Source organism: Triturus cristatus, chromosome 6 (genome assembly GCF_964204655.1).
Source record: "Triturus cristatus chromosome 6, aTriCri1.1, whole genome shotgun sequence".
Taxonomy (NCBI): domain Eukaryota; kingdom Metazoa; phylum Chordata; class Amphibia; order Caudata; family Salamandridae; genus Triturus; species Triturus cristatus.
Genome location: NC_140589.1, coordinates 1,458,290,533 through 1,458,302,398, shown reverse-complemented (window position 1 = coordinate 1,458,302,398; position 11,866 = coordinate 1,458,290,533).

Sequence of the window (11,866 nt, the reverse complement as noted above, 5' to 3'; positions counted from 1 at the left end):
TCTTGTAGTAATTGAGATAATTCCTTTTGGAATGTATCTTTTTGCTTGGAGGTTTCCTTGCCAGCTCTATGCAGTAACAGTACTGTATTCAGGAACGGTTTGATTTTTTGATTTCTGGTTTGCCTTTTTTCTTTTGTGTAGCACACTCCGTGATGTCTGGAGTGTGCACAAGTTTTTGAGTGCAGTCACTTGGTGGTTGTTTGTGGCCCCCCTCGTTGTGGCTGGCCTCTTCCCCGTAGGCACCCTCGAAAGGACTGCCTACCCTGTTGGTAGTGCCAATTCTGCTGCTGTCCCTCTTGTTGTCCCAGACTTACTCCTTTAAAAGTCTGTTGAAAGGTTTGGTCCAAGGTTGTAGGCTGGTGGTTACCTCTGCCCATTGGTCTCCGTGAGGGTGTGCCCTACACATGCCTCTGAACTGCAGTGCCCCCATGGACCTTGCGTTTCATTGTCTTTCTTTACTTGGTTCAGTTTTTCATCCACCACACTTCCAAACAGATGTTCTCCATTGAAAGGGGAGTTTAGAACGTTATTTTGTACCTCTGGCTTTAAACCAGAGATTCGCAGCGATGCATGCCTCCTTTCTGTGATGCCGATTGCCATTTGCCTACTGGCAGTTTCAGCAGCATCTAGGGCAAATTTTAAACATGTGTTTGCCATGTTTTTCCCCATCTCAACTAAGTGGTTTGCCCTTCTTTGAAATTGCTCTGGTAGATGTTTTAATAGCTCTTTAACTTCTTCCCAATGTTGATATGCATGGCTGTTGATTAAAGCATTCTAATTAGCTATGCTCCATTGAATTGCCGCATTTCTCTCCACCTTCCTTCCCATGAGATCTATCCTTTTGCTCTCTGTCAGGTGGAGGGCCCACATTAGTTGGTACATTAGCTCTCTTTCGAGCCGTAGAAGCTATGATTGAGTCAGCCGTCACTGAACCTGTGTACATAGGATCCTTAGAGAAATGCTTGTATTTTTTCTCACCTCTTGGTGTGAATGCCTTGCTAGTGGCTGGTTCTTTAAAAGCTTACTTACCTTGATCCAAAATACCTGGCAACATAGGAAGGAATTGACTTCTTGTTTGACTGGGCAGAAATGTTTCTAACGGAAAACATGATTGGGGTTTTCTTCTTCCAATCGCAGTCCATGGGGTGTCTGCAGCTTTTTTTATGACTTGGCTGTACATTCCAATGTCATCTGGTGGTGAAGGCCTCGATGGATATGTCTCCACTGCTTCTTCTGGTGATTCGGCGTCGAGATCTTGCCATTGCACGTCTTGAGCCTCACGAAGTCGCCGAACCCGCTTAAGTTTGCTCTTCCGTCTCTCCCTCATCTTCAAAGAGGAATTATTCCTCTTCTTCTTTGTCTTGTGGTTCGGGAGTTGTTGGCGGCTGTAATTTGTCAACATGTTTTTCCAGGTTGATCGAAATTTTCGGTGGAATTTTGAAAAGTTTTATGTTTTCGTCAAACTTTTTCTTGCGTTTCAAGATACTTGCCATTTCTGCTTCGAGTCTCTCTTTCTTTTTCTCCATCTCTGACGCATGTATTTCGGCGTCAAAACTTTCCGCCTTTCTTTTTTGAGCTTGACGGCACCGCTGCCAAAGCCTGTTTCGACCCCTCTTTTTTGGACGTCTGCGCGTCCTTTTCGTGGCTGTCTTTCGACATCTTTGAACTTTTCAGGGTCTTTTTTGCTGTCTCGGAATCCTTGTCTAAGGAACAGACTGATTGTTTTCCCCTGAACACGCTTGCGGACATCGAGTGTTTCAACGCTGATGCTCCTTTTGAGGGCTTAGAGTCAGATTTTCTTTTTCGAGGTCGACGGTTCCCTTACCTCCCTTTTGAGTTTTTTTCTCGACCTCAACGACTGACGTCTGTTTCCCCTTCGACTTCTGGACCTTCGGGGATGTTGTCCTCATCTTCGCTGGAGAGGCCCAGGTCTCGAAGCGATGGTGGTGGGTCTTGACCCTGCATGTTATAATTGGCTCTTCTCTGCCGCTCTCTTGCTCTCAACGTCTTTGGGTGAAAGCTGAGTATGCGTTGCAGTTGTCTCTTCGGTGATCCAGTGGCAGGCAAAGGTTGCAGGCTGGTCCTTTTGTGTGTATTTGTGGTGACAATTGTCTCAGAATTTGAAAGGTGTTTTGTCCATTACCGCGTACAGGAAGCCCCCTGTTTGCACATTTTTCATGTTGAAGTTTTGTTTCTCCGTCTTTGTCGCGCTCCGGTTCGTAGGATCGAAGTCCGGTACGTCGATGACCCTTTCCTCCTGTTCTTGTTAGTTTTTCAGTGATTCGTCTGGGGCTCCTCCGTCTCGATCCAGACCCAACGGCGGCAAAAAATAATCTGAAGATTGCGACCAAAGGTGGGAACTTTCGGAGTTCGGAGGAAGCCTGGCGACGTCACATGAGGACACCAAATGGTGGTTTGTTGACGTCCACCAATTCCGGACCAACCACTAGTTGGAAGAATAATGCACAGCATGTGAATCCAGAAAAGATTCACGCTGCAAATACGGAATTCTGCAATGAATTAGGATAGCCACTACCTGGGAACCCCTAAAAACCATTGGTGGAAGACCTGGGTGTAGCCAAAGCAAGAGAGACATGGCGTTTTTGTGCCCATAAGGTGGGTTTCCTGTAACATCAGGAAATCTGTTTGGTATCGCTTAGCCTGGTAATGATTAGCGCCCCTTCTGATTTTGTCCAAGACATCTTTTGTGTTCCAGCTAACTATCTGGAGCCCAGAGCATCGGTCTTACCTGTGGGCATTGGGTCAAGCTGTATAAGTGTCCTGGAGCAGACCAATGTGTGGCCTCTTCTGGGGGGAAATTCTGGAAATAATGATTTGACATAACACAGATATTAACAATAACTTCCCCAACACCCCCCTCCTTCCTACCCTTATACCTACCTATTTTATTTTTAAAGTTTTATATAGTGCGAACAAGAATGAAAGGACGGACATAAATACAAAATCGGCATCAAGTAGGAGCAAAAAAAAAAAACAAACAGGATTGTTTGCAGAATCCAGGACAATTGCACCATGGAGGGTAATACAATAAACAGGTGTAAGCGGGCAATGAAGGGGGTCACAGTATGCCTTAAAGAGGAGCAGTAACAAATGAAGGTACAATGGAAGTAGGAAACAATGTCTTTGAGCAGATGAGCCTAGCCCAATTAGGGTAAGAATTTATTCAAATGAAACTTTTGGCTTCCAATTTGAACACCGTCATTGAAATTCTGCGTACTTCTGGTGGAAGAGTTCCATATCTTTGGGGCAGCACCAGAGAAGGTCCTGGGACATCTTCTCTTTTTGCTAAGGATGAGTGGTTTCAAGAGAAAAGTATTGGCGCTTCTTGAGGCTCTTACACCACAGGAAAGCTCAAGTTTTTGCGCAAGGTACCTGGGAGTATTAAAGTGAAGGGCTTTGTGCGCCAGAACGGCAATCTTTAGCTGAATTCATGCTTCGAAGGGCAACCATTTAAAAGATTTTAGGACTGGGGATACGTGCTCATTTCGTTCGGTGCCTGTAACCAGTCTAGCCACTGTGTTCAGTGATGCCCTTAGTGGAGCCACGATGTATTGGGGAAGGCCACAGAGGGTAGCGCTGCCGTAGTCGAGCCTCGGCAAGACAAGCACTTGGACCACCTGCTTGAAATCATTTTGTGGAAGGAAAGGTTTGATATTTCTGAGTGTCCTCATCAAGTGGTTTGCTCCCTTACACACCTTGCTGATATGATTTTTCATATTCAGGTGCTCATCCATGGTGACTTCGAGCGATTTGGCTGAGTCTATGATGAGAGGAGTGCAGTTGAAGGCAGTGAGGTGACTCAGCCACAGGTCTAGCTTGGGGATGTGATTCGGAGGGTAGATGAGCAGGAATTCAGTTTTGGAGGTGTTGAGCAGGAGATGGTTCTCAGTTAACCAGTTTTGAGTAGACGTTAGGGTAGTGTTGAGTGAGATGATGTTTTCCGGGGAAGAGATTTTCAAATAGAGTTGCGAATCGTCCACATACATATGTAAGAGAATGTTAGTGGAGTTTAATGAGTTAGCTAAAGGTTCCAAGAACAGGTTGAAGAGGATAAGAGATAGGGCGGACCCTTGGGGAACCACCATGAGAACTGGGGAGGGCTGGGAGAGAGAGTGGTTTGCCTTGACTCTTTGAGATCTGTGGTGAAGGAAGGACGAGAACCATTGTAGCACCTACCCAGAAAAACCCATCCTGTTTTTCAGAATGGCAAGGAGGTTGTCATGATTAACCGTGTCGAATGCGGAGGAAAGGTCAAGGAGGATCAGGAGGCAGGATTGGTTTTGGACAAGCATTTTTAAAATGTCGTCCATAACGTGAGTGAGCGCCGATTCGGTGATGTGCCCCTTCCGAAAGCCAGATTGATGCTGGTCAAGGAGTTGGTAATTGTCTATGTGAGCACAGAGTTGGGATTGTATGCATTTTTCTATGAGTTTCGCTAGGGTGGGGATGTTGGAGATAGAGTGGAAGTTATTGAGATCAGCTTTGTCTGCATTCATTTTTTTTTTTTTAGTATAGGTGATACCTGGGCTGCTGTTAGGCAACCAGGGGTCATGCCTTGTGAAAGAGAAGCGTTTACAATCCTTGTCCAGGCAGGGATGAGTACATTCTTGATTTTTTTAAGATGGCCGGGGGCAAAGGGTCACTGACGAGGTTGGATGGGTTGATATTTTGAAGGATCTTGTAGATGTATTTTTCACTGAATGTGGAAAAGGTGCCCCATTGTTCTTGGTGTTCAGGTTGGTAGATCTATACTTTTCTAAGAGGTCAAGGGGTGATACGGCCCTGGAGGAAGGTAGTAGAGCCTTCTTAGAGGCGAGGTCAATAGAGACGAGTCTTACTTTTTCAGTGAAGAAAGCAGCAAGATCGTCGCAAGAGGGTGGGCTGCCACCAGGGTCAGAGTGGTTTGGACCTACAACAAGTCAGACCGTTCCAGCTGGCCAATGCAGCAGGATATACATTGGATTTATGGTACGGCTACAGGAGCTCGCCAAAGGCGTCCACCATGTTCAGATGTCACTCATTCTTGTGCATATTTCTGTAGTACTTTGAATTCTTTGCGACAGGGACATATCAGGCTGCTAACAGGCATGACTATGCAGGCAGATTATTAACTATAGCACATATGTACTACTAGAAGAGAGGAAGTCCTTGTTGCTACACTTGCAGTGGTTCCAATACTAGAAGCCCTTGTTTTTGATTGAAGTCAAATATTAAAAATATTTGCATATGACAGCCGACTGGCAGTGTGAAGAACAACGGTATTTGAGCATGTTGTACAAGCATTGTAAAGGACAAAGATTGTTTAAGATTTGTGGTCCTTTGTGACAAGATAACCCTTGTAGTTTTGAGTATGGAGTGTCAAGGTGCGTGGTGTTAGCATGATGAAACAACTAAATAGCATATATATGCTGTGTTCGATGTATGTGCACTAAGATTGTCCCTTAGATGTGGTCTCTTAGTGGTTACGCTCATGTGAGCACAGTGATAATAATCCACATGGCCTATCTGTGCTGCGCTGGACGTCAGCAGGGTGTTCACTCTAATGTGCTCTGTTGGCCGTTGTGAGTGTTCTCTGCTAGTGGCATCTTAGTGGTAAATGGTACTGTGGAAACGGTGCTATCAATCTTTACACAATATTTGGTTTTTCTCTAAGGGTGAGTGGTGTTCAGTCTGGTATTTTCTGCTGGAAGCTAAGCAGTTCAGTAGAAGCTCTTTATACAGTTGACTCATTTAGATAAGCGCTGAGCATCTGCTGTCAAGCACAACGGCAGCAATTTCAAGAGAGATTATTTGTTGCTTAATTAATTTTAAAAAGATTAGTCTTCCTTTAAGGAATAGTAGTTTACTTTACATAGCATATTGCAGTAAAAAAAAAAGTCCTTGCTTTTGGATGGTTTGCCGATTTGTTATCTTAGGAAAGATAACATATTTTCACCACGCATCTCTTGGAAAAGCATATTAAAGTGTAAGAGTTTGCGCAGAAAGCCTATGACTCACTTGGAGAGCAGGAAGATGGTGGGAGGTTGGCTGGTTGAAAACGCTGGCGTCATAACACTCTTTTTAGCTTTCATTGGAAGTATTGCACAGTACTATTCAGAGAGCTGATAGTGGGCATATTTTGTATCTGTGTGGTCAGGGTTGATCACTGGTAGGAGGCATCATTCCAGTTTGCCACTTCAGCCAGATCCTACATTTAAAGGCTTACGTTGTTAGAGGAAGCCCTGAATGATGCCAGTTAGTTAGATAGACTGAAACTCAGTTCTTAGAGGCCCACCCCTTCGTTAAATTGGTTTCCCTAACGAATGATATACAAGCAAAAGAATGAAAAAGGACATCGCTTCTGGGACAATAGCAGTAGGCTCTGCCCACATGTGCTACCACAAATCAGAAGGTTACTGAGATCATAGGTAAGTGACTGTAAAACATATCAAGATATGGCTTACAATGGATAGGGAGAAATAGCCTTGCCTTTTAAGAGAAGATTTAACAGCCCTTACTGAACCAATTTGTCATGCACATAGATAGGATAGGGCATTCCTACGTGAAGGAGGAATGAGGTACACCACATTGCGGTGTACATGGAACAGACAATTACTCACAAGTTCTTTCCAGACAACATTAACCAAGAAGGTGGAGAACTCCTCAGTTTCTAAAAAAAAACATGTATGAGATTTACTCCGCTGTGAAATACTGGGCTGGTGGCAAGTTACTCTGTTCTTATAAAAAATATTTGTGTGATCAACCCAGCAGTGATCCACAGTAGTGGCTGCTACCGGACAGTAGTGGTGGGGTGGGTAAGATTAAACATTTTTAAAAAGGGGTAAAGAAAAAAAAGAAAAGAAAATTCACTTACCTTCCTGGCGGCTGCCTCTCCTCCCTCCTCTTCGGTCGACGGACCAGGAAGCACCCAGACTCTCCTGACCAATCACGACACTGCCTTACAGCAGCATTGTGATTGGTCAGAAATCTGTGGTTCGAGTCTGTGGGAGGCTGTGCATGTTCTCCACCCAGGCTGTACAATACAGCCGGTGGAGAACATGCAAAGTGAGCATTTTAGTTTGGCTGGCCTGAGACGGCCGGCCAAACTGTCATGCACACTTAAAATAGTGCCCATCGCTACTCCTCCTGCTCTGCGGGAACCACAGACCCGCCTGTACCTTTACATAGCCAATAATAAAAAATAAAACGATAATAACATTGTTATTATCACTTTATTTTTCCTGAGGTGCAACGCTCCTCCACCTTACCGGAGGAGCCGCCCCTGGTGATTCACAAGGAAGTTTAGGCAGTCCTTTGAGAAATGCTTCATCGGAAGTGACTAGAATTACTGAGCTCGCAGTGGAATGTTATCAAAGCTATGAAATAGACAAAAAGTACATGGGTGGGTGGTTACAATCACATGGCTACATTTTAGACACAACAGACTGCAGATAACATACAAATATAACGTTTATACATTACTGATTGAAGTATATTACCACGCCACGCATACAAGCTGGCAAATGCAACTTCTCTTATATAGGTCTTAAAGACCGATGTCCGTCTGGCTTTCTGGTGGAAAGGGAGCAATAAGTCACTGCAGGTGCAGCGTCTGGCTTGAAGGCCGTTTCGGTCCAAACAGAGGAAGTTACACATAGACCACTGACCGTCAGAGCGATGGAATGCATCAAGTTAATGGAAAAAAAGTCCGACCCTTTTCATGTATTTCGATCATAAATTCACTTTTGCCCAATCCCAATTCAGATAGCCAAGTGGGTAGTTGTGAATTAAAGTGTTCACAATACCCAGTCAGCCTGCAGGGTCAGCCAAACCATGGTTTGGGCAAGGACAAATAAGGAAGGGTTACCAGAGAAAAAGGTGTTATTCGAAACATACGTAAATTGCAAGGTCTCAGTGCAGAAAAGAGTTGTCGGAAGGTGGAATAGATGAACTGCACTTTTAGCGATTCACGAGCCCTAAAGCTCCTACTTACCATACAATATCAGAAGGGAAAACATTACAAACACAATTGGCTTCCATTAATGCACAACTTCCTTACCACCAGACTCAGACCCCTGAAGGCAACAGGAAGGCAGAAGGGGCCAGAAACACAGTAGGAGGAGAAGCAGCAGGTCGATATTCTGGAATTTATAATGGAACGGAAGCACTAACCAAACCAAAAGTGCATTTTCAACATCAAATGCAAATACTATGTTATCACTGAACTAAACTGTTGCAGGGGCTCGTGTTGGATGTTTTACAAGACTTTTAACAGTTTCTACAAAGGAATTTTTAGGTATTTAAACGCGTTCATTAGGAGCCAAACTTATTTACCCATCTGATCATTGTATACTTGAAAAGAAGTTGCTGAAGCCAGGTAGGTAGGTTAACTTCTTTATTACCAGCAGGACTCAAGGGGAGACGATGTACAAGCTCTCTTTGTATTTTCCCCAACTGTCGTCTCTCTTGCTTCCAGAACCTCCCTACGTGGAAGTTCCAAGACGAACATCACAATTAGAACCTAACAATACTTTAAACTACGGTACCGGCTAACCCAGAGCAAACAAGCGGCAGGTAGTCTACTTCGGCCATAAAGTTCAAAGTAGCAATTCATTTGGTGGGGGGGTTCATTTAAGGACAAAACTGCAGTGGCTGCTCCTCCACTAAGGCAGAGGAGTGTCGCCCCACTGCTTCAAAGCAGTGCAAAGGAAAAAGTAAAATGACGGGGCATTACTATCATTTTATTTTTTGTATTGTAGTTGCCACCAGGTAAGGGCGGGCGGGGCTGAGCTCCACGCCTCACAGGGAGGAGTGGTTGCTCCACTATAAAGTACGCATAACTGTTTGGCCGGGCATGGGATTGGTGATTGGTCAGGGGAGTCTGGAAACCTGGGTGCTTCCTGTTCCTGAGAGAGGCGGCAGCTGGAACAGAGTTGGCGACCACGACCGGCAGGTAAGTTATATTTTTTGTTTCCTACCCGCCATAGTCTCCTACCAGCCACCACTGCAAAACGGGTATTAAAACTGAACAACTTGACCTTACAACCCAAACTGAGGTCACTCTTTAATGATCTTCTGATCTTAAAAATTAATCTTGCTATATAAAATGTTAAAAATGGCTTGGATGACTTCTTACCTTCCAACACGCTAGTGAAATATTTTTTTCCCACTGTCCTCCTTGAGAGACAGCTGCAAGCTGCTCAGTTTTACTACTCTAAAGAAATCCGTTCTTACCCCATTAACAGCCAGTTTAAACTGATCCCCACCCTACCCCATTAATTAGTTCACTAGTTCCAAAGCAACTGTGACTTGCCATATAATGTTATGCTTTACTACTGATATGTCCTTCATCAGACTCAAGACTAATCATCCATACAGAGATAATATAGTTAATACCATATATAAGCAATATAGGAGAACGTACTGCAGAGATCAATAAATAAATAAAATCAGAACAATGTACTGCACAAAACAGCATGGTACCCAAACAGAACACGCCAGTTCTAATTTAAACAAAACATTGTTAAAATGGAAACAATGATCACAGAACGAAGAGAAAAGCAATGCTTTTTCTCAAACAGTTGTAGATGTAGGGTGGCGGTCTGGAAATTTAGGCACCAATTCATCGGTGGAATGGGCACTAACCTAGTCACACAAACATCATTTTGGCCAGCTACATCAGGCTTCTAGGACTACATGGCAGGGCTCTATTAGCATGGACAAGACAATGGTACTAGCAAGACTAACTGCAAAAGTATTGCTTGGAAATGGGATTACACATGATTTTGGAAGCTCCACTGAATTGGAAGCAGCCTAGACTGTTAGTGTCATGGGAGTAAGTCTCTGGATGGAATTCTTGCACAAATTCCACTTCAAGAGGCACTCTAGTAAACAAGCATTGGCAAAGCCAATAGGTTTTGCCTATGCAAAATGTACTGGCTTTGTCCATTTTGTTTTTTACCTGTTGCACAGAATCATGAGCTGCTGTGAAACATAGCTTAAAGTATTAAAAAAGAAAAATGTCATAGCGTTTTTTCCCCTTTAAGAACAGAACAGGATGCACAATGAAGGTCGATACAGATAGAAATGGGTATGGAGGACACCAGTGGAATAATAAACTGACTGCATCAGTATTGCAAATTATTAAAGGAAGTCAGGAAGACTCAGGGGTGGGGGGGGAAGGAAGAAAACTGCAGTTCAGTAATGCAGAGGAAAAGGATCACAGCAAAACTGGGCATCGAGGAAGTTAGGCGCAATTTGGGATGTGGGGGTAGACTAAGAAGGAAATGTATCCAATGGATGTAGAGTAATCGGAGACGTGGAGAACGGATATGTTAAGTGCATTAGAAAACAAGGAGAAGCTTAAACAAAGAGGCAGGATTACAAGCAAGAATATGGCAGAAATGTGGGGAGGAACTTGTGGTAACATAGGAGAAATGCTTTCTGAAATGGGGGTAACCGAAGATAGGGGTCAGAGAAAGGCAAAAGTCGAGGGATCAAATGTTGCATCTATCGGTGGGAATAAGCAGTAGTGGCCGAAAAGGGAACATGGCCCACAAAGCAATTTTTGGGCGGGCTGGTGAATGCTGCACAGGCGAAAAGGGAGGCAAATGTGAGGGAAAGCATATTGCAAAGCGAAGGGGTAGCATGTAATGTAACCAGAACTGCCGCCTGGGGAACTAGGGTCCAGTCTCGGCATCATCTCAACATCCTGTGATTCCGGCCAAATAACTGGAACTTCTCGGGTCAAAAAAAAAAAAAGCGTGTCCTTGTGTAAAAGAATATGAGGGTCATGTTAAACGTTTCAATACCTTCAGGGCGAGTCTGCACTATAAACATGCAAAAAAATAAAAATAAAAAAGCATCCACACTACTGACACGACCCAACACTTAGTACGGAGGCCATAAAGCTGGTATCACACACCCAGAAACACGAAGCAGAGCATCAGCTGCACTCACGGGGCATTAAGTGCTGGATCTCAAGATTATTTCACACTTGAAAAGGGAAAGACAAACTTTGATGCTGCAGGAATCTGAAGGCTTTATTGAATAGTAGCAACACAGACACAATTTGTTTTTTAGAAGACGAAGGAGGGAAGGGCTCCTTTGAAATTGGGCTGTCTTTTTAATCTGAGGTTTCCGAGGCTTCTCTGAGAAGCCGTGTGTGAATAAACAGCAGGCACATGTGCAGGGGAGGAACAACAAGCATTGGCATAGCCAATAGGTCTCGCCTTTGGGACCTTATAAGCGTTTAGCCATGCGACAGTTAATGTTGTTGCAGTAAGGATATTGTACTGCATAACTAAATACTTATAAGGTTCGAAAGGCGAGACCTATTGGCTATGCCAATGCTTGTTGTATATTTGCCACTGGAATGGTGTTTGGGGGCCAGGTACGTTTACTTTAACTAAGATTACAACCAGTACGCTTTTAAAGGACTGGCGTTAGCCAAAACCTTTTGATTTTACAAAACCTAAATGTATAGCACACTTTCAGTCAGCCCTCTTCGTCCACTCCTCTGTTGCTGTGTCATTCACATTTTTCTTCCACCACCTCAGCATGGGGTAGAGGGTAGGCCCACTTCCGTCCCGTAGAGTGATGGCATTCTGCCCTTTGTCAAAGAGCACATCCATACATTAAGCAGATCCTTTAAGTGCCAATGGCAACCACTAGCAAATGGATGCTTTTTGAGACCCAAAAAATATTTTGGGTTGCAGCCCGTTCTCTTTTTTTTTTAAGATTGAGTGCGCAGCTGCTTCGTCTGCAATCAGTGTTTGGAAAAACAATGACAAAGCAAAACAAGCATTGACAAAGGAAAAAGGTTGATGGCCAATGACAGACATGTTGACTTTGCCATCGCTCGTTT